The following is a 19,619-nucleotide window of genomic DNA, read 5'->3' as shown; positions in this document are numbered from 1 at the left end:
TTTGAGATTGAGGCACGGGAAAAAGAAGACAATCACCAAGAAAGGGGAGAAAAATAGGGAGGGAATGAGCATCCAACAGAGGAAGGTAAAACTGGAGAAATTAATAAGTAAAAGGCTAGTGTAATTGAATGTACATTATGTTTTATACACTTAACAATTTCTTTATAGACCAAAGAGAAAGTGCTGCCTGTACGGAGCCCATAATACAAATTGAGATCATCTTGACATGAAAGACACCAATTATAGGGAGAAACACTGAGAGGAAAATAATTAAGTTTCCTCTCTCCATCTATGGATTTTTTTTTTTTTTTTACACAATCTGGGAGCAAGGAGCTGGCATAGGGAGCAGAAAAGGGCTAAGTGGGGAAATAAAATGGCAGAAAGATATACCTTCCCCAGTATGGGGAAATGCTTTCTTTGGGAGAAGGGAATTCAGATGTTCAAGGTCTCTGCTTATTCTCCAGCTGGGAATTGTCATGGGTTTAATGTAAAGAAACCAAAGTTTATACTCCAAACTACAGTATTCTGAATAGTGGTTGGGGGAATATTGATATGGATATCTTTAATATCTGTCCTGTCTTGGTGGACCCTGAGAGTGTGCTCGGAGAAAGAAGATCTGCCAGTCAGCAAAACTGGTTAATACCATGGGTATCCACATGGGATCATAGGAACTACAGATGTGGCTGTGAGGTTTTATTGATCCCTATCACTAGAAGTCTTCAAAAGAGATCCGGCAACATGGAAAGGACCTAGGTAGGCTGATCCAGCATTTCAACTGACAGATGGACTGGATGAACTCTGTTAGGCTCTCCTCTAGGATGTGCTACCCTTCTGTCCATTGCAATGGTCCTTCTTTCCTCTGCCCATGGATCCTCTTTGTGCTCTCCTTTGAAATATAATCATGGTTCCTTATTCTATATTATCCCTGTTGGGCTGCCACAGTGAAAGAAGTATACTGTTTTACCATTAGTTAACCCAGAAGAGTTTATCTCCTCTTTAGCCTCCCCCCTATCCTTTAGGACCTGACTAAAAATTTTTATTCGCTATATAAACTGTGAAGATTCCTGACATTATGGTACCAGAGTGCCTAATAGTCATAAAACCATTATACATCACGACAACATGTTTATCCTCATTCATGATTTGGAGTCCAATTTGGCCACAAATTTACTTGAAGTGCCTCGCTCAACAGCAATGCCATAACACAGGTGTGCTGAGGACCACTGAGGCACAAAGGGATTTAGGCAAGAGCCAAAAAATTTAATTTGGGATTCTGGTTACATATGACAGACCTAGTTTTCAAAGGGGGGGCAAGCGGATGGCAAACCAGAGTTTTATTCACAACTGTGCTGCCAGTGTGGCCTCAGGCAAAGCTGTGTCTCAGATTCCCTGTCTGTATTGGAAAATATGGGCACTGGGTGCCACTGCAGATGTGAATCAGCCCCATTTCAGGAAGAGGGGTTGCACGTCCTTTTTCCACAGATGCCATAAGTGCTTGGGTTGGTGGAGGAGTTAAAACTTCAGGTGCACCACACTTCTCATTTTCGTTTGATCCTTTGCACATTCATTTCTGCTGAAAACCACCTTTACTATCACCTTTGCACACCTTGGACAAGATGATCGTACTTGCTACACTTCATACCTTTCATTTTGGCTTTTCCTTCCTTTTGCCTAAAACCAACCCATTCAAATAATGCCAGATGTCATCCTCTCACACCAGCTTGCCGCTTGCCCCACCTACCCACACTCCAATCCTCCCTGCAAGTAGAAACACGACATCATTTTTCATGTCCAATTACAACCACCATGGTGCCACTGTTAAAAGACAGCTCAGGTACTCCTGGCAAAAAGGGTTTGAGTTACAAGAAGCGATGAATTACAGCAAGCCCTTTTTCAATTCTCTGCAGAAATGAAATGTCAGAGCTTGCTGCTGTATTTTTCTCAGCACCATCAGCTACAGGCCACGGCAGGAATTAGACAGGGGACAGACGCTTTTCTGCATCATGATTTTTTTTTTTTCCTAGGGTTGTCATTTTCTCCCCCACCAACCTTTTTCTGCTCCCTCTGGCTTTGATATTAATTTAGAGCAGGTAGAAGGGTCACCTGGGAAAGAAGAGTAGGAAGCAGAGACAGCTGATTTCTCCCTGTCTCCATCTTTCTTACCCTCACTGTTCCTACTACCCTTTCCTTTCTTGTCTTACTCACTTTTTCATTAGTCATTAATATACCTGGTGTTTCTAGCCAGGACTAAGGCCCTACCAGGCTTCAGAATCGGCAAATGCAGAGATAAGAAGAAGAAGAAAGGGAAAAAAAAAAATAAAAAAAGGATGGAGACACCCTGAATAGCTTCAAATGTGATCTGAGACAGGAAGGAAAAGTGAGAAAAGGAGACTACTGAAGATCACTGAAATGCCACTAATGGTTAGGAAGATCATGTCTAAGGCAGAATAGAGCTGTGTTGGAGATAATCTGTTGGTTGTGCTTAAGGAAGAAGTCACTTCAGGAGACAAAAAGTGATTCTAGACCTTGTATAATCTACAAGACCATGGAGGATGACCACAGTGATCATCTATCTAATAACAGTTTTCCCACCCCTTCTTAGAGGGCTTAAGAAATTTGAGTACTCCCTGGGAACAGATTGGTGAGTTTGATTAAGGCTTTGTATCAAAAACTGTGAGGAAAGGTATTTTATTGGCTATGTTTCCTGAAGTTCCCAAAGAGCCAGTCTGGTACAGTGTAGAAAGTAGAGGTGTTAACCTCTGACAAGGCCTGTTTCCAGCTCTACACTGGCCTTTTGGATGAATTTGGACGTATCATTACATCTGCCGCTTTCTCAGCTTTCTCATCTGCCTCTTTCTCAGCTTTCTCCTCTGTACAATGAAGATAAAGATAACCTAATGTACCATGAAGGTGGTTGATGAAAAAAATGTATCTAAATGCTGGTGTTAAACAAACAAACATACGTCCAGTCATTTCTATGCCTCAATTATGTGGACGGATATAATGGCAAATAACAAACTCTTCTTGCTCAGTCATGTTCTGTTGTGTTTGGTATTGTTCAGGCATCAGCCCTCTAAATCAATGATGAAACACTGTTGTGACCTAATCACGAAGGATAGAATGCTGATGTGAGCTAGCAGGTCTTACCAAATGCTTATTGGGCACTACTGCATCTCTGTAGATGCTGGCTAGCCTCATGGAAGAAAATCCCATCCCGGAATAACTTGCTTCCTAAAGATGCCATGCAGTTCTTGGTGATCTCATAACATAGCTCAGATGTTAATTGGAGGTATGAATAGTTTAATAACTGCCCTGAAATTTCCAGAAAATATGGTTACTCCTTATTTCTTCAGTGGGAAAGGTTTTTCTGTTCAAAATCTCCCCTCAAAACACTAGGAGGAATTTCATTTTACCACATTTGCCAACTTTTTGGGAGTCTGCCATGTACACAATAGTAATTTCTCTGAAGTCAACACAGCTATTTATGTGAGTAAAGGTACTGGCAGGAATGTGTTTGTAGGAGTGGGTCATAACTTTTAAAGCATTGAGCAAAATCAGCTGTGATTGAAGGCCCTAAGGAAATGCAAAGTATATTAGCGTCAAAGTTGGAAAGGCCAAGAACATCACCTACAATTGAATTGTGTGTGTGTAATTGCAAAGTTCAAGTAAATCACTCTGTAACCGATTCTGAGTGACATAATTGAATTACAGTGATCTAAACTAGATAGCCATAAGAGTGAATCCAAAGCAATCTCCTCTCTCTGAAGAAAAAAACAAAGTTAGGGCCCAGGTCCTCAGCTCAGGGAAATTTCTGTGCATGTTACAGAATCAGGAAAGCTGCTTCAACATAGGTTAGCTACATAGCCAGCCTTCTGTATTTGTATATTGCAGCTATAAGGCATAGAGCAAAAACCTCCCCCCGTGGGAATAGAGGTAAGTGCTGTGGTTGCATGAATTGCCGTGTGATTACACATTAAGCATACTTTTGTGCGGGCAGTGCAAACTGATACAATGTTGGATTAATGAAAGAGTAGGGAGAGGAAATGTTTTAGAAAGTTTGGTGAAAAAAATCACATTGGCTTGCCTTGTGGGAAGCACTCAGTAGTAATGCATTGCATCTGAAATGACTCTACCCCAAACCTTATCTGGGTAATGGACTCTTAATTCCTCCCTACCACCCTCTGCCCTGCCTGACGAGATGTGTGTCATAGACATGTACACAAATAGATGAGAAGGCCTGAAATGGGAATGTATGAGATATGAAAAAAAAATCTCGAAGGGTCTGACCTTTACAAATCAGTCAATGCTCTGTTGCCTACCCCTGAGAATGATTGCTACCGGCCATCCCCACACTCTGAGAGTATTTTCTATATATCATATAAACCACATTATAATCCATCCGTCTAACTATCGATTCATCTTTCCACTTGTCTCGTGTATATAGATGAACCTAGATGGGGCTTAAGTTCAGTTCAGGTTCATGTGCAGAAGCCTATGGCTTCGAATCCAAAACTTTCTCCCCACAGAACGGTTTGGGCTTGAATTTGAAGAAACTGCTGATCTTGTTAATAGCAAAATAAAACATTTCCAATACAACAAATCCTTTGGTTTGTACTTGGGGAAGCTGAGCATGTAGCGCTCAACCTCACTGTGCCCGTGGTTTTATACGAAGTGGGGAGGGGTAAAGGGGGAACTCACTCCTCGGCAGGTTTAAGGACAGTAAGAGGAACAAAACACAGGATGCTTGGAACAACAAAGCCTTATTTTCCAAAACAAAAGAGACAGCACTGGGTTTTTTTTAGTATTTATATCTTATAAGTACTGTTTCATATGCAAATCTGCACGTGAAAGAGACAGCAGGAGATCCCCTTAAAGCTTTGGTCAGTCACACAGTAAAAACGATGTTGGATAGGTCTACCTTTAGCTGCTACACTGTACCACCACATACACAGTGTGCCCTAAGGTACTGGTGCCCTGGTCATCCAAATGGGTATTTATTTGCACTCGTGGATCATGCCTGGCTTGTGCACTTGACCTTTCTTTCCTGGGAAAGAAGGGGGCCTGGTGGATGCTGACTTCAGCTTGGGAAATGTGTCTGTAGTCCCAGACCCCTTGCATATGTGAGAAGTCCCTGGACATTCAGTGAGTATACTCAAGCATGTAAAGAGTCACAGGATTGGCCCACTGGTGATGCTAAGCTATATAAAAGGGTCTATTTGTCTGTGTATCCTGACGGCAGAGGTATAAGTTTTGAAGGGACACCCTGCTCATTAAATCTAGTTCCCTGCTGCTACTATGAGCAATCACAATGTGAAATTCTGTTCATAAACACAGCAAATTCTAATGTAAAACTAAGTAAGTCTTTTACTGTCCTTTCCTCCTTTCTTCCCTTATATCAGCAGGGATAAGCTTTCCCACAATCTCACCTCTCTTCTAATTTCCCATTTGAGTTTATTTCAAGATAATTTACATCCAATTTTAAAATGTGCCCAAACCACCTTTTATCTAAAATCGTTCTTCTCTATCACTGGCATTTTCTATTAGCCAACTCTGCATGCATTTAGTAGAAAGCAACCACATTCTCTTTTATCCTAGATATTGTGATCACAAACTCTTCCAGGGCAGAGCAACAGCATAATCCACACATATGAAGGTAGTCCCTGTAGATACAACCAAAATAGCCTTAAACTACCCAGAATGGCTAACAAATAACCGTATCTAGGTGGCAACACAGAACTTAAATAAGTGATGCGAATATGTGCCAAGGGTCCTAGATCAATTATGCAATGTGTACTCAGCTCAGGTGTTTGTGGTTTTATGTTTATCTGTGCCTGCACTGTCTAACTGAGAGCTTGCTCTCAGACCTTGTGTTTGAGTTGTCTCATAGATGCTCCCTGTGTTGGTATGCTCTGAGATTGCCCAGCACTGCCTGCAGCTGGCGCTCATCCAGGCAGAGGCACAGTTTGGAGTATGCTCAGGAGCTGCCTTGGTGAGGAAGTGCAAATAAGGGGGAAGGTAGGGTGTTGTCTGCATATGGGCCATGTCATGATTTTGTACATGTTGGGCACACTCCACAGAGGCCAGAGACCTCTTCAGCACGGAGGTGAGCAGGGCAGGCAAGCAGGCCAGAGAGACAGATGTACTACTCAAGGCATTATAGACATAACCCCTGCCCCTCACTTAGAGATGAACATCTGTTGTCATCTTTTCCTTATCCTGAGCCCATGACCTCTGGCTGTTGGCACTTCCCTGCTGTGCTCTTCCCTCTCTAAGCTTTATCTCTTCTTCTGAAGCAAGATCCAAATGCCACCTTAGCCACTAATGGTTGCTTGGCTTGACTCTGCAGACTTTAGGCAAGGCCAAGCTCCCATTGACTTCAGTGCTTTGAGTGCAAAAGGAGCTTGGCCACCATCCATCCAAGATGATTAGACCTTCTGTACTTGTAGCTTTGTATGCCTGGCCACGAAGATAAGAACCACAGCCAGCCCTTTTGCCCATGGAGAAATGTTTTCCACAGCACTGCCATTTAACAAACAGAGAAAGCAGTGTAAATTAACTAGCTGCTTTCACCCACTGCCAGAGTCATGAAATAAAGGCTCTCCACTGATATAAATGTGCAGGTAGCCTCAGGGCCTGAATTAAAGCATAGCCTCCCCAGGAACTGGAAGAGGCTATCACAGGGTTAAGGTTGCAAGCAGGCTTTTCCTTCGTACTGGATTAGCTCCATTCTGAGCCAGAAAGTGATTTTCCCCCAGCACTGGTCCTGCTTTCAACGGTGACATGTGTTCACTCTCTTCCTCCCACCCTAATTTCCCTTTGCCCAAGGGTTAAGGTAATCTCTGGAGTAAGCTTGCTGCAGGATAACAGATAGCAGTCCATTACCTCAGTCCTGCACCCCAGGAGGACCAGACCTAAACCTATTCCAAGTAGGATATTGTGGCATTTCTGAAGCACAGGGGCTTCCTTCTCAAGACATATCCCTATCATGATACAAGTGGTATGGTTGTGCTCTCCTTTCAGTTCTATTAATGGAAAAATATAATCTAATTATTTTAAGATAACCTGAAATAAGCCCCATTTGAGCAGGAAAAAAAAAAAAAAAACAAACCAGCAGCCATGCCACCTTCTCCACTGGTTTGTCTAAACTGATTTGAAATCACATCTGAAATTAGACGTGTGAAAACCTTGCCTAAAAGGTAAACCCCTTATCTGTGCACTGGATCGGGGCTGCAGTTCCTGAAAGAGCTGGCAAAAGGAAAATAACAAAAAATAATTTAAAAAACCCCCAATGAAACAAGGAAAGACTCAGGGAAAGAATAAGATTATCTTAATCTTGACAGTGCAGCTTTAAAGAAAATCTTCTGTGAAAGGACTTAGAGCATTAACTTTTTCTTCAGTCCTCTTTCACAGCTAAGAAATGCATATTAGGGGGGGATTTCAAGCCCATCCAGCCGTCCAGGTTAGTCCTCTGTTCCTAACACCAAATGAATAAGCACAAGCAGGAACATTGCAAATATTAGTACAGCGTTCAAAAAGAGGAGAAAACAAAAACCCTTAGCTTCCCAAACATTTCCTGAATTGGGAAAAGCCGAGAAGGCTTAAAAAACAAAACAAAACTCCACAATCTTTCCAGATTCCAGATCCTCAGAGCCAATGCAATTCCCTGTGCTTGTTTCAGCCCGTACAAAATCAGGCCCTCCAATGCAAAACGAGCTACCCCTCATGCCCATCTATGTATAACTGGTATCATCTGGTCCTATGTTTTGACAATTATCTATAACATAATTACCAGACTGATGAGTATCACTGATTAATTATGCCATCCTTCAAAGTTGATCTGGGTACTTACAATAAACAAACACCCTGGTTGCGTAAGAAAGGTGATTTTCTGTGTCTGTTCCAGCCAGAAAGGCTAGCAATCTCATTCCACCATGTAGGGATATGGTCGGAGACTCCCAGGGATTCATTTTTAAGCTGTCATTCATGTGGAGCTGCTTCTCTTCAGGTCCCTGACTACACTCTGGTTTCCCCCCTCCCGAATGATAAATATTTCCTCTCCGCTGAGAGCTATCCAACAAGAGCAATGTCTGATACTAATGCATCGTTGATGCTTTCCTCCTCTAATTATGCCTAAACATTGCCTTTCTTTCTTTTCCTCCCTGAACAACCACTTTTTTTTTTTTTTTTTGCATCAACATGTACCAAAGCATTAAACAAGACATTCCATTAATTTCTTCATCATCATAACTTAAGCCTGGGACATACCCTTTAAATATTCATTCAGCTATGAAAACTGGGCATTAAAATTTTAATAATGTCAAGCTCATTTGAACTGAGCTCCTGGGGGACTATTACGATACAATTAGAATAAATATGATGATTGATTTGGTGTAAAGGTTCACCTGTCCACATCTGTTAGTGGCCGGAAGCAGCATGCCACCTCTGGCATCACAGCTGATAGCTCCAAGTTATTTACTCCCTTCCTCCTCACCCCCATTTGCTTTTGACTTGCTTGCGAGCTTGCCCCCTCACTTGCTTGCATAGCTTGTGCAGCTTGGATAAAGTTGGAAGAGGCAAACCAGAGAGGCCTCATTGAGAAGAGACAGCTCATCCAACTGCATTTTCCTCCCTCCTTCCCCTTCTGTGCTGTGGCATTTGATTAAAGACAGAGCGTTGATCAGAGCCACTAGAAGTTCAGCTATAAACTTTCTGGTGGTATTAGCCATTAACCTTTTTACAATATGTTTCTGAACTCCCAGGGTCTGATTCTTCTGTGCGGATCGGTAGCAAGCCTGAACAGCAATGACAAGTTTGAACCAGCGCGGAGGAGACCAAGGGTTGCTGCTTTCTGGCTGCATCCTTCCAAAATCACAACACAGAAATATTCTCAAGATGTGACGCTGAGAGTAAAAAAAACCACAGAGAGGGAAACCGAGCAAGAAATCACACTACTTAAGGAACCTTCTGTTTCAAACACAGGATGTTCTCAAATACACAGACAGATAATTAAAAGATTTTGGTCCACTGGGTGCTGAGCATATTTGAAAACTTGGACCAGATTGTACTTTCTCTCTCTCTGCAGCATGAATTTGGTGCTACATGGTGTAAATATGAAATGAAATAAACTGGAACCATGACCACTGAGAACAATCATGTTTTTTTTTTTTTTTAGATCATCCACTTTAAATAAACTACTCATTAATTCTTTGAATTAGTGTATAATGAAAACCTCTCTGTATTTAAAGGTAACCCTGATCTAGCCCTGCTTACAAGCACTGCCAGTGTTTCTAGCTTTTGGGGCTTTACCATCAGTCTCCTGACATACAGCGTTTTCCTTAAATCCTCAACTTCTGGACACAAGCAACTTTTTAACAAGAATTTTAATTCCAGAATTAAAGAAAATTCTTAATGCTCAAAATACAGCTCAAAGAAAATGAATACGTTAAAAAACAATCTCTTATTTATATTGTCATATCATACATGATTGCTTGAGATAATTTATGATTGATGCATCTTTACAGTAAGCAATGTGAATTATTAGAAGCATTATTTGCTTTTCACTGTTTTAAGTTGTTTCTTTCCTCTCTGTACTTTGCTTAAAGCAGATACGGATTCTAAATCTGTCACTTTCTTTTTCAAATTCAAATCAAGTCCAGTTCCTGTTCCTATTCACCATCTCTACTTCTGCATTGTTTACTTTTCAAAAACTAGTAAAAATATATAAAGCTGTCCCAAAAAACTTTTTCTGCTGAAAACTAAAGAAAACAAAAATACTTTGACTAAATTTTATAGAACAAAAATGTACATACATAAATCTTTAGACAAAATCCTTACATTTAGGATCTGCTCTTATTGTCAGCAGCCCATTGTTGCTTCTGTATGATGGACCTGGCACTTAATTTAGTTTACTTAGCAAGGAAACATAATACCTTATGGTAACAATCACTTGAGATTAACAGGTCTGTCTTTAGTGTTGGCTATTGCTCTCCAAGAAGATCTTTGCCATTTACTTTGTTACCAAGATGCTTCTAACCATAATTTTTGTGCCTTATGTACAACGACTTTTCCCATCTGAACCCTTTCATCCTTGCAGTCTCTGCATGAAAGATCGTAGGTACCCAGGTCTAGTTAGATGAGCTCCTGTGACCATCCTTGTTATTGCTGTCAGATCACATAACTGAGGAGACACAGGTGACACAAGTGTGGGTGTTTCTACCCTGACAGTGAAAAGTAAAATTTCTTGGGTATAACACAGTTGTGGGAAATGATGGCAATGAATTGGTGCTGACTTTTGAAACTGTGCCTATTTAATTCCCGAAAGGACCCAGAAGCACAAGACAACCACAGCAAGCACTAAAGACAGTTACAAAAGGTACTTATGTGTAGTGGGTTTAACCTACTCCTGTAAGATTTCTATGTCCCTTTGGGGTCTCCCTCCCTGTCCCCCCCCAAAAAAAAAAAAAAAGATGTTTGAAAATAAACTCAGCCCATTACACATTACAATATGGAGACAGGAAAGGGAGATAATGGTCACTTGATGTTGATTTTCTCAGAAGGAAAGGAGCAATTTGGAAAGTCTGAAGTTTACTTACTGTGAATGCAGAGTGTGGAAAGATACGGCCTTGAACTCTTTTACGAAGTCTATTACCTATCATTTTCTTTCCCACTTAGTTTCCTCCATGGAAAAAGGGGTTGGACAGTAATCTTTACCTTCAGGGCCCGTTGTGAGGATTAATTAGATATTATTCCTACAAAATTGTAAAGTTCTAAAATGCTATATAAGCTCTCAGTGTTATTACAATGTGCCATACTCTGCATAACGTATACTGTTGCAATATTACCCCTTGGTTGTTCAAGAGTACAGAACTGCTGCTTCTAATTGAGTTAATGGCTTCATAGGTTGGTAATTTAATAAAACAGACTGCTTAAACCAGCAAGGTTTTGATTAAATGGGGTGTGTGCAAAGGGGAATTTATATTTGTTAGAGGCTTCATAAATCCAAGGTATCAAGGCACAGATAATGCCGGTATAATAGTCAATTATACAGAGAAGAAGGAAGGACAGAGCTGGAAGCCATCTTGGACATTGGTGTCATGTACCGCTGTAGTCAGATAGTTTTGGCTGGTCTCAGGAGTATGCACAAGTAAGTGACAGTGTGCACATACAGATGAGACACTGCACTTCTCCCACTGCTCCCAGTGATTTTTTAGAGACAAGGAGGCTATATCCTAGGTCATCATGCCCCTTACCTGACTTTAGAGAGAAATCAATTGTTTCTTTCCAGCTGGCCTTACCCCTAGTTTAGCTCTAATCCTGGAAGGAAAATTGGAAATTTTGGGAGAGATCCTATTTGCTTAATTAAAAGACTTAGCTTGTACTTAAATCACAGATATCTCATGAAATGCCTTCCTGAAGTAAGCGCCTGGCCTTGCTCATGCAGAGAAACGAGCTGCTTGGAGACCTCCAGAGGGAGCTCTTGGCTGCCTAAATTTAGACAACTAAATTATGCAGACCCAATTTCCTAGATGGAGAAACTAAGGATTTACTCTGGGAAGCCTGCTTCATCAGGTACTTAAAATGTATTCAAAAGTTAGTTACTTCAGTACACAGACTGGATCGCACCTTTGACTCCAGCGATTGCCTGTCTGCAGTGATTTTGGACTGTGGGAGCGGCTCCAGGCGCTTCCACTGCCTGCTGGAGTCAATAGGAAAAGTATGCCCTGAACTTGGAAAAGCAAGGGAATGAATCCCTCCATCTTGACACTTTTCTGTGCTGTAAATGCCAATTCATAGCTGCTTCCGTACCATGGGTCAGCACCACTGAGAGTTAAAAGTTTTGTTCTTGCATCATCTCTCAAGAGCTCCAAGTCAGGCAAATCTGAAACCAAAGCGATCCTTTCTTTCATCCGTGTGACCCTGACAAACAAAGTAAGCCAGGCACAGCTAGCCTGGCTATTTTGTATATAAAGAACAGCACCCACAAAGCTAATGAGAAGCTTTTACGGCTGTTTGTTGAGCACTGATAGATAATCAGGAACAGGTCCAAGCTGCAAAATTTCATCTGTCAAAATGAAAAAAGCTGGGCAGAAACTTTCCATAATAGGGGACAGCCACAAAATTCAGATCCTGACACAAACACAGCCAGCTTAGGAGGGCGTATGGCAGTTGTGCTAGTGGCTGGGATTATATCTCGTTCAGAAATCTGGCTCAATTAAACAGTTACTCGCTTACATCTTTATCTGACCCAGCCAAGATCACCAGCCCAGACATCTGCACTTCTACAGGCCTCCATTCAGAAATGGGAAGCTGTTGGGGCTTCATCGGAGATGGGGATGCCTGACCCTGCAGATCCAACCAGACAATGGGGACCTGAGGCCAGGCATGAGCCCTGAGCAGGCTTTCCGGCAGGCTGACCAGCATTTTGTGGCTCCAAAGGAGCTCATGTCAGCGCTTCCACTTCAGAGGGGAAGAGCTGGCTCAGCAGAAACAAAAAATAATAGGAGAGTGGGAAGTCCAACATCAAAACTGGATGTTTTCCCTTCTCCCTAAATGTTGTGCTCCGGTTCAATGGCAGGTTATTGGTCCTGGTATTTGTTAGTCTCTACCCTACCTTATGGCAGGGGTCAGGCTGCTTGATGAAAATTGTCCGCCTCAGCCTTAAAACCTGTGAAGTTTGCTGAAGTTCAGGAAAGATTTGTGCCCTCACAGAGCTTTGAGTAAAGACTCAGGACAATTTAATTGTGGCTTCAGGTACCGTGCTCATTCCCCACAAAAATCTTATTAGAGCATCATCAGAAATGTTTCAATTAACATTAATTTCATGCTGGGCCAAATTGCCCATCTCTCCCCTGTGACAAGCTCCATTGAGCTAGTGCTGGACAAAGGGAATTCAAAATTCAGCTTCTTCACGTGAGATGGTGTGTGCGTGTGTGTATGTGTGTGCTTTAACTAAATCATTTATGGTCAATAATGCCAGGTTATTATAGGTCAATAACTTTCAATTATTCACTAGCCTTGCTGTGCTCCCACTGTCAGGCAGCACACCGGCATGTCAGCTCTCGAGAAGCAAAAAGCTCATGATGGGAGCTTTGGAAAAGCCAGCACGAACACAGCTTGAGCAAAGAAAAAGAAAACAGAGGAGAGAGAGTGTGAAAAGTTCTAGTTGCTCTCAAGAGTATCTTGGGGAACGTGTGTGACATACTCTCTCTTTCTCGTATATGCATGCACTCTCAGCCCCAAAATTCATTATTCCTGTGCTCCCAGCTGGTCAGATGTGAGGCAGTCCAGATCCCAGGGCTGCGTGACCACAGAGCTGGTCATGAGCAAACATTACCTCTCATTAAGGTCTACAAGCTTGGGCTTAATGCCACAGTAGCCTGCGGGTTGCCTAAGCTTTGTGTGTGGACAGTTAATGCTCACAGCTGCCTGCTCTGTACTGCATACCCAAGGGAGGAAAAGTATCAGTTTTTTTTCAAGTCAGGGTGCAAATATCAATAAAGAAACAAAAATGAAGAAATCAAAAATTGCAGGACAACATGAAAATTATATTTGCCCCAGTCACATACTGCACTGGCACTAATGCTCTGCCCTGGGTCTCCTGAGAAAAGTGGTCAGGAGCCCCAAACGGCAGGCATGTGTAAATGAGAGTCTGTCCTAGTGGAGACTGCAAGAGGCAAAAGCCAGCCCTGTGATTTGGCAGCGACTTGTTTTGCTCCTATGGAAGGTCTGAGCATGCTGCTCCCAACCAAATGTTTTGAGATGACAAGACAGGATACAAGAGTTGTGGGATGGACTCACCTCTTGTAAAGGGCAACTGGTGGAAAATGAGCTTCTGCATGGAAAGTGAAAGCAGAGAATCAGTCACAGCCTGGGAGGGGAGACAAGGAAGAATAATTCTGCTTTTTCATTGAAAATGGGGTAACTAAGCTATCTGCCTAGAAGCCTTTTTGGCTCTTTGCTGAGCAGTGTGTTGACTCTACTTCCATCTAGCACTGAGTAGGTGCCTCCTGTATGAAACAGCTCGGCACTGATCACACTCTATATGTGGAGAAGGACTTGGCTTAGGGGAAAAGTGTCGCCTTTTCCTGATGTCTCAGGTAGTGGCCACTGCTGGAGATAACATCCCCGGCAGCCTTGGCTTTGTTGGCTCCCACGTCTGCACAGCTGCCATGGGCAATGAGGAGTTAACAGGAGCTCTGAAGAGCTGGTCCATTTTGAATGTGAATAATGGGAATACTCTCCTTCAATCGTGTATTCAGCACAGGGATGTACAGAGGTATAAAGTTAATCACTAGCTGGGCCACCCCTATTTCCAGAAAAAGAACTTTAATACCTCCTTTATCCAATGAAGTACCATTGTTATACCTGCATATTATGAAGGGTTTATTAAACCGGTGATAATCTATTCAAGATAAAGTGATCTGTATGGCCAACTGAGCACAGATCAGACAGAATGATGGGAGGTTATTGTTAAAATATGCAAATTCACATCCTATTGAAATGCAAACCCTCCAGATAAGATTTTTTAATAAATCTGGTCTTTTTTCACTGCATGAAGGTAACCTAATGTTTATTGACTTCAAGACCATATAATGGAACGTAATATCTATTAGTCAGATCCTTGCCTCTCTTTCGATTACTGGAGGTACATGTTCTGGCTCCCGAAGAATTTTTGTTTTATGGTTTGGTACAAAAGAAAAGAGATTAAAAACCCTGAAATTAATTAACTTCCTTCTACTCAACACCCCCCTTCCTCCTCAACCGCTGTCTTTAGTTACACAAGTAAAAGGAGGCAGTACCCATCAGCTGAGACACTGTCCACTGTTTTCAGTGTTAGGAAAAACAGCCAAAAGGAGAAATGCTGCTAATGCAGAACACCTCTGTACCACGTAAGACAGAAATTAAGACTTTTGGATGCCTTCCTTAGGTTTCCTATTGCCATGCCAGAGAAAGTTGAGTAAAGTTTTATTTCACCCTTCTGTAAAATAGGACTATGAAATAGCTTGACCTGACTTCTGTGCATGTGCGTGTTTCTGGGTGTAAGACTTGTTTAATGTGTATATTCAGTGTGGTTTTATGAATTGTGGGGGACAGGTGGTTACAGAACCAGACACAGTTTCAGATACCAAAGGAGCAGCTGAAATAAAGGTTTTTTTTTTTTTTTAGTGAAATGCCAGTGCTGCGATAACAAAAGTTGAGAACCCATTTCTGCTTAAAGGTCGCTTCTCCTCAAATGCTGGAAAATCTACATGCTGATATAGATTGATCTGAGATTTGGTATGTCTGGTGGAGTGGAAGGTTTGTTTCTCATTTCAAAGCGAAGGTCAGCACAGTGAAAGTATCCCAAAATACAGCTTCCTAGCTCCTTGGAAAAGCCCTGCCCATCTCAGAGAAGCTTTTTCATATTGCTGATAGACTCTCCCAGCTGTTTTGTGGTCAAATCAGGATTGTGATCATGTCTAAAATGGTCTCATCCCCTCAACATTTACCCCAGCTGGTTCTTGGTGTTCACAGAGTGGAAGCAGCGAGACAGAGGGAGGGGTTGGGCAGGGGCTGGTGTCACTGCAGCAGATGGGGCAGGCAGCTCAGCTATGGGCATATACAGGAGGGATTCAATAAGCAACCAAAGATGTGCAAGCTGGGATGTGTAAACAGCTGCCTACACTTGGTTATCTGAAGCAGCTACGCCTTTTCTGACCCGTGCTGTTCTGCACAGACAGGACTATACAACAGCCCAGGGGTAGACTTCTTAAATATGGCCAAAAACCTTCATAAGTCTGGTCCTCTTTCTCACAGCAGACCTCTGGCTTCCATCGCAGCTGAAGAATAACCCAAGCTAAACTTTTCTGGACAGTTCGCCTATTAGGCTGAGGGGGATGTGCATAAAATGTGCTGCCTGTGTGTCTGTGGTGGGAACAGCAGTTTCCCATTTCCAGTCTGCACCGCTGCCAAAACACAGACCTTCTGCCCAGGCACCCTTCTCATCAGTCACTTCACTAGGTATACCACCAGTTACAAATTAGCACTTAATCAAGATAAATCCCATAGGAAGGATATGGATAATATGCAATGCATTAAGCCTGCAAATTAAGATGGTCTGATTTAGCCCTGGCTTTAAAACTCCCAAGCTTGCATTAGGACTAATGATGAATGGATGTACGTCCCTGGTTGGACAGGAGCTCTGTCAGGGCAAGGCTGCCCAGCAGTGACAAAGCCAGTGTGGAGCAAGTGCTCTGCTCAATGTTCACTAGACCTTCCACACTCTCTCTGCTTGGGAATGTGCTTTTCCTTGCCGTGGATGGTTGTAATAGTGACACTTCTCCAGGATCTATTGACTTAATGGTCCTGGAGTTTATTAATAAAACCTAACTGAGGGCAGTGGCTGCTGGCATCATTTGCCCGCTGATCAGAGTGGGGAAACTGAGGCACACAGAACCATATTTGGAAAGGCTGACCTGCACTGTGCCCAGGGCTTTCCATTCACTGGCTCTAAACAGGACCCTGTATGTCACCTTGCTTAGGCACTTCAGTCATACTTGGGAATCTCTTGTTCTTTCACTAACTAGCTGCAGGGATGTAGGTGACATTTCAGCTCTCTCAGTGTGGCCCAAGGTAGTTACAGCTCAGTGGCCTGAATTCTCCTAGCAGATTAGTGGAGGAGCAGAGAAAGGAAACTTCCCCGCTCCATCTCCTGGGCTGCAGTATGGAGGATGCAGCAGGATGGTCCTCAGTGCTCTTTGCTCCAGGTACAAATACAGCTATTTCTAACGAGCGCCCTGCTCTGTGGTGCAGCATGCTTTGCAAATATACACCTGGAGATTGTTTCTGTCCCTGTGTGACTGAGCAGTCACAGAGCTCTGGTTAGCCTCTCTTCCTGCCTCAGCTCCTGCCAGACCTGAAAAAAGCCTGTTATCAGGCCTCCCATCTACTATATAGTCCAGAAAGTAATCTCTGCATGAGATCAGGGAGGAAGAAAACCCCTTAACAGCTTGTTCACCCATCAAGGTCAGGGTCCACATGGGCTGGAGTACGAATCCTGCAAAATGCAGGGGAGCTGCCGTTTTAGGGGAGGTTCTCTGTCATGGAGACCTCAAGAGAAACCAGTTTAAGATTCACAGCTGAGGAGCATCAGGAACTGGCTACAGTCTGCCAAGGGTTAAGGGGCTTTGATCTGACTGCAGAAGTAATTTAGGGAAAGAAATTTCTTTGAAATAACAAGCATGGCAAAATCTGTGGTTTTAAATGTACTTTTCTTCAGATTTGCACTAGTGTGTAAGCTTGTCACAATAGGGTATCTTTCCTGGATGTCATACTGCACTTATTACTGGGAACAACTACTTTCTACAGTGCATCTCTACTTTATGGCTTTTTAAGATATGGATGCTGTCATCATATTCCCCAGAGATGTGTTCTGGTTCATGGAGAGGCTGTTTTATATAATCTCCTGTGAAAGATTAAAACAACAGCAGCAGAAACAACAATAAGGCAACAAACTACCTCCTGAGAAAGACAATGAAGTGGTGGCACAGGCAACGAAACCTCATCACCCACTGCAAAGTGGCAGGCTTAACTCAATTCACGTGGCCGCGCTTCTCATTCCACAGGAAGGACCACCATGTCACCCCATCCTGAGAAGAGCTAATATATATTACTTTATCAAATGACGTCAGAGTTTTTCACACGATCCAGGTGGCTTGGGGCAGAACACAGAAGTTGTGAGTGCACTTCTGTGTGATAAAAACAAGGCTCCAGCATGGGTTGATGCCTGCTGAATGTTGTGATCCACCATGCATATCTCCTGGTGCTCTGGGCTGCTGCTCAGTTGTCCTCACCTCTTCCCAATCCACCTCTGTCCTGGTTTCGGCAGGGATAGAGTTAATTTTCTTCCTAGTACCTGGTACAGTGCTGTATTTTGGATTTAGGAGGAGAATAATGTTGATAACACACCGATGTTTTAGTTGTTGCTAAGCAGTGCTTACACTAGTCAAGGACTTTCCAGCTTCCCATGCTCTACCGACTGAGAAGGCTGGAGGTGCACAAGAAGCTGGGAGGGGGCACAGCCAGGACAGCTGACCCAAACTGGCCAAAGGGACATTCCATACCATGGGACGTCATGCTCAGTACATAAACTGGGGGAAAGCTGGCCGGGGGGGGCCGCTGCTCGGGGACTGGCTGGGCATCGGTCGGTGGGTGGTGAGAAATTGTACTGTGCATCACTTGCTTTGTGTATTACTGTTATTATTATTACTATTACTACATTATTGTTATTATTATTGCTATTATTATTTTATTTCAATTATTAAACTGTTTTTATCTCAACCCACGAGTTTTTCTCACTTGTGCTCTTCCAATTCTCTCCCCCATCCCACCGGGGGGGGGGGGGGGGAAGGAGTGAGCCAGTGGGTGTGTGGTGCTCAGTTGCTGACTGAGGTTAAATCACAACAACCTCACAAGAACAAGTGTTTGGGTTTGCTCAAAGAGACAAACTGTACACAGTTGAGTGTACAGTAGCAAGCACACTACTGATGTACAGTGGAGCCTGAATGGTAATGAGCATGTGAGTGTATGCAAACAAAGGGAAGCCTGCCTCCACCAAAGCATGCCATCTCTCCACTGCTCTCTTCCCCTCCAGTATCACCTGTCTGTTCTGCACTGCCATCCTCCCTGATGTGCCTCTGTCCAGGAGCTCAGATCAGGTACCAGCAAGTGGAGCTCTCTGCCAGCCAGCGCAGCTCCTGATGATATCCTTTCTTTCCTGGCCAGAAAATGTCAAATCTCACAGTTTATGACTATTCTTCCTTATGGCTCTCTCTGCTCCTTGCAGAGCAAACCCCAGTCAAAGCAGAGGTGATGGCAGGAGAGAAACTGCGGGAGAAGACTCAGCATTCATTCACAAAACACTACTAGTGAGAGCAAGGGATTACCCCAGGGTACCTCACCCTCTAAGCCAGGGTGTCAGCATGCCCCTGTCTAAGCAGAAAGTAAGAGAAGCTGTGTCCAGCCAGAGATGCACAATAATTTGCCAGGAATTGCCAAAGCCAGAGGTTATTTTATTATCACTGTGACTTTTTCATTGCCAGACAGCACTTTAAGCCACGTATCAATAACAAGCAGGTTGGTGTGCAGCTTATGCAAGAGAGGAAAGGTGTCTTTTTTTCCTTTTCCCTTTTTTTTATTTACTTCCCCTCTAAGGTAAGAGGTCAGTAGCTGCCGATCCACAGGAAAGAAGAGGGCTTTGTGATGAGGGAGCAGGATTAAGGTGGCTTCTTGTTAATTTTGATAGTGCTGAAATACATATTGAGCTGAAGGAACAGGATATGGGTGTGCCCTGTGTGTGTGTGTGTGTGTGTTTGTGTGTGTGTGTGTGTGTGTTTCTCCAGGTCCCAGGCTGGAGAAAAAGAGGCCAAACAGGAGAGATCTGTGTGTGCTTGCGCTTGACTGTAACATGCTTCTGGCTTTACTTCAAATCCAGATTAACACCATGGATTTGAAAATTTGTGACCATGAACATGTGAGTTAAATACTTAGGGAAAACTGTTCAAGGCAGACAAACAAATTGAAATGCAAAATTGCTGATGGAAGACGAGGGAAGTGATGTAAAAACTGCAAGTGATGAAGAG

At 43.0% G+C, this 19,619-nt stretch overlaps 1 protein-coding gene across 9 annotated transcripts in view; it reads right to left on the bottom strand.

The window, feature by feature from the left end:
- LOC143171870 (CUGBP Elav-like family member 4) overlaps nucleotides 1-19,619 on the bottom strand; it is a 708,415-nt gene that overhangs the window by 303,266 nt on the left and 385,530 nt on the right. The gene's annotated exons all lie outside the window — the stretch shown is intronic.

Source organism: Aptenodytes patagonicus, chromosome W (assembly GCF_965638725.1).
Source record: "Aptenodytes patagonicus chromosome W, bAptPat1.pri.cur, whole genome shotgun sequence".
NCBI classification, from domain to species: Eukaryota; Metazoa; Chordata; class Aves; order Sphenisciformes; family Spheniscidae; genus Aptenodytes; species Aptenodytes patagonicus.
This window is presented reverse-complemented; position numbering and strand designations above follow the sequence as displayed.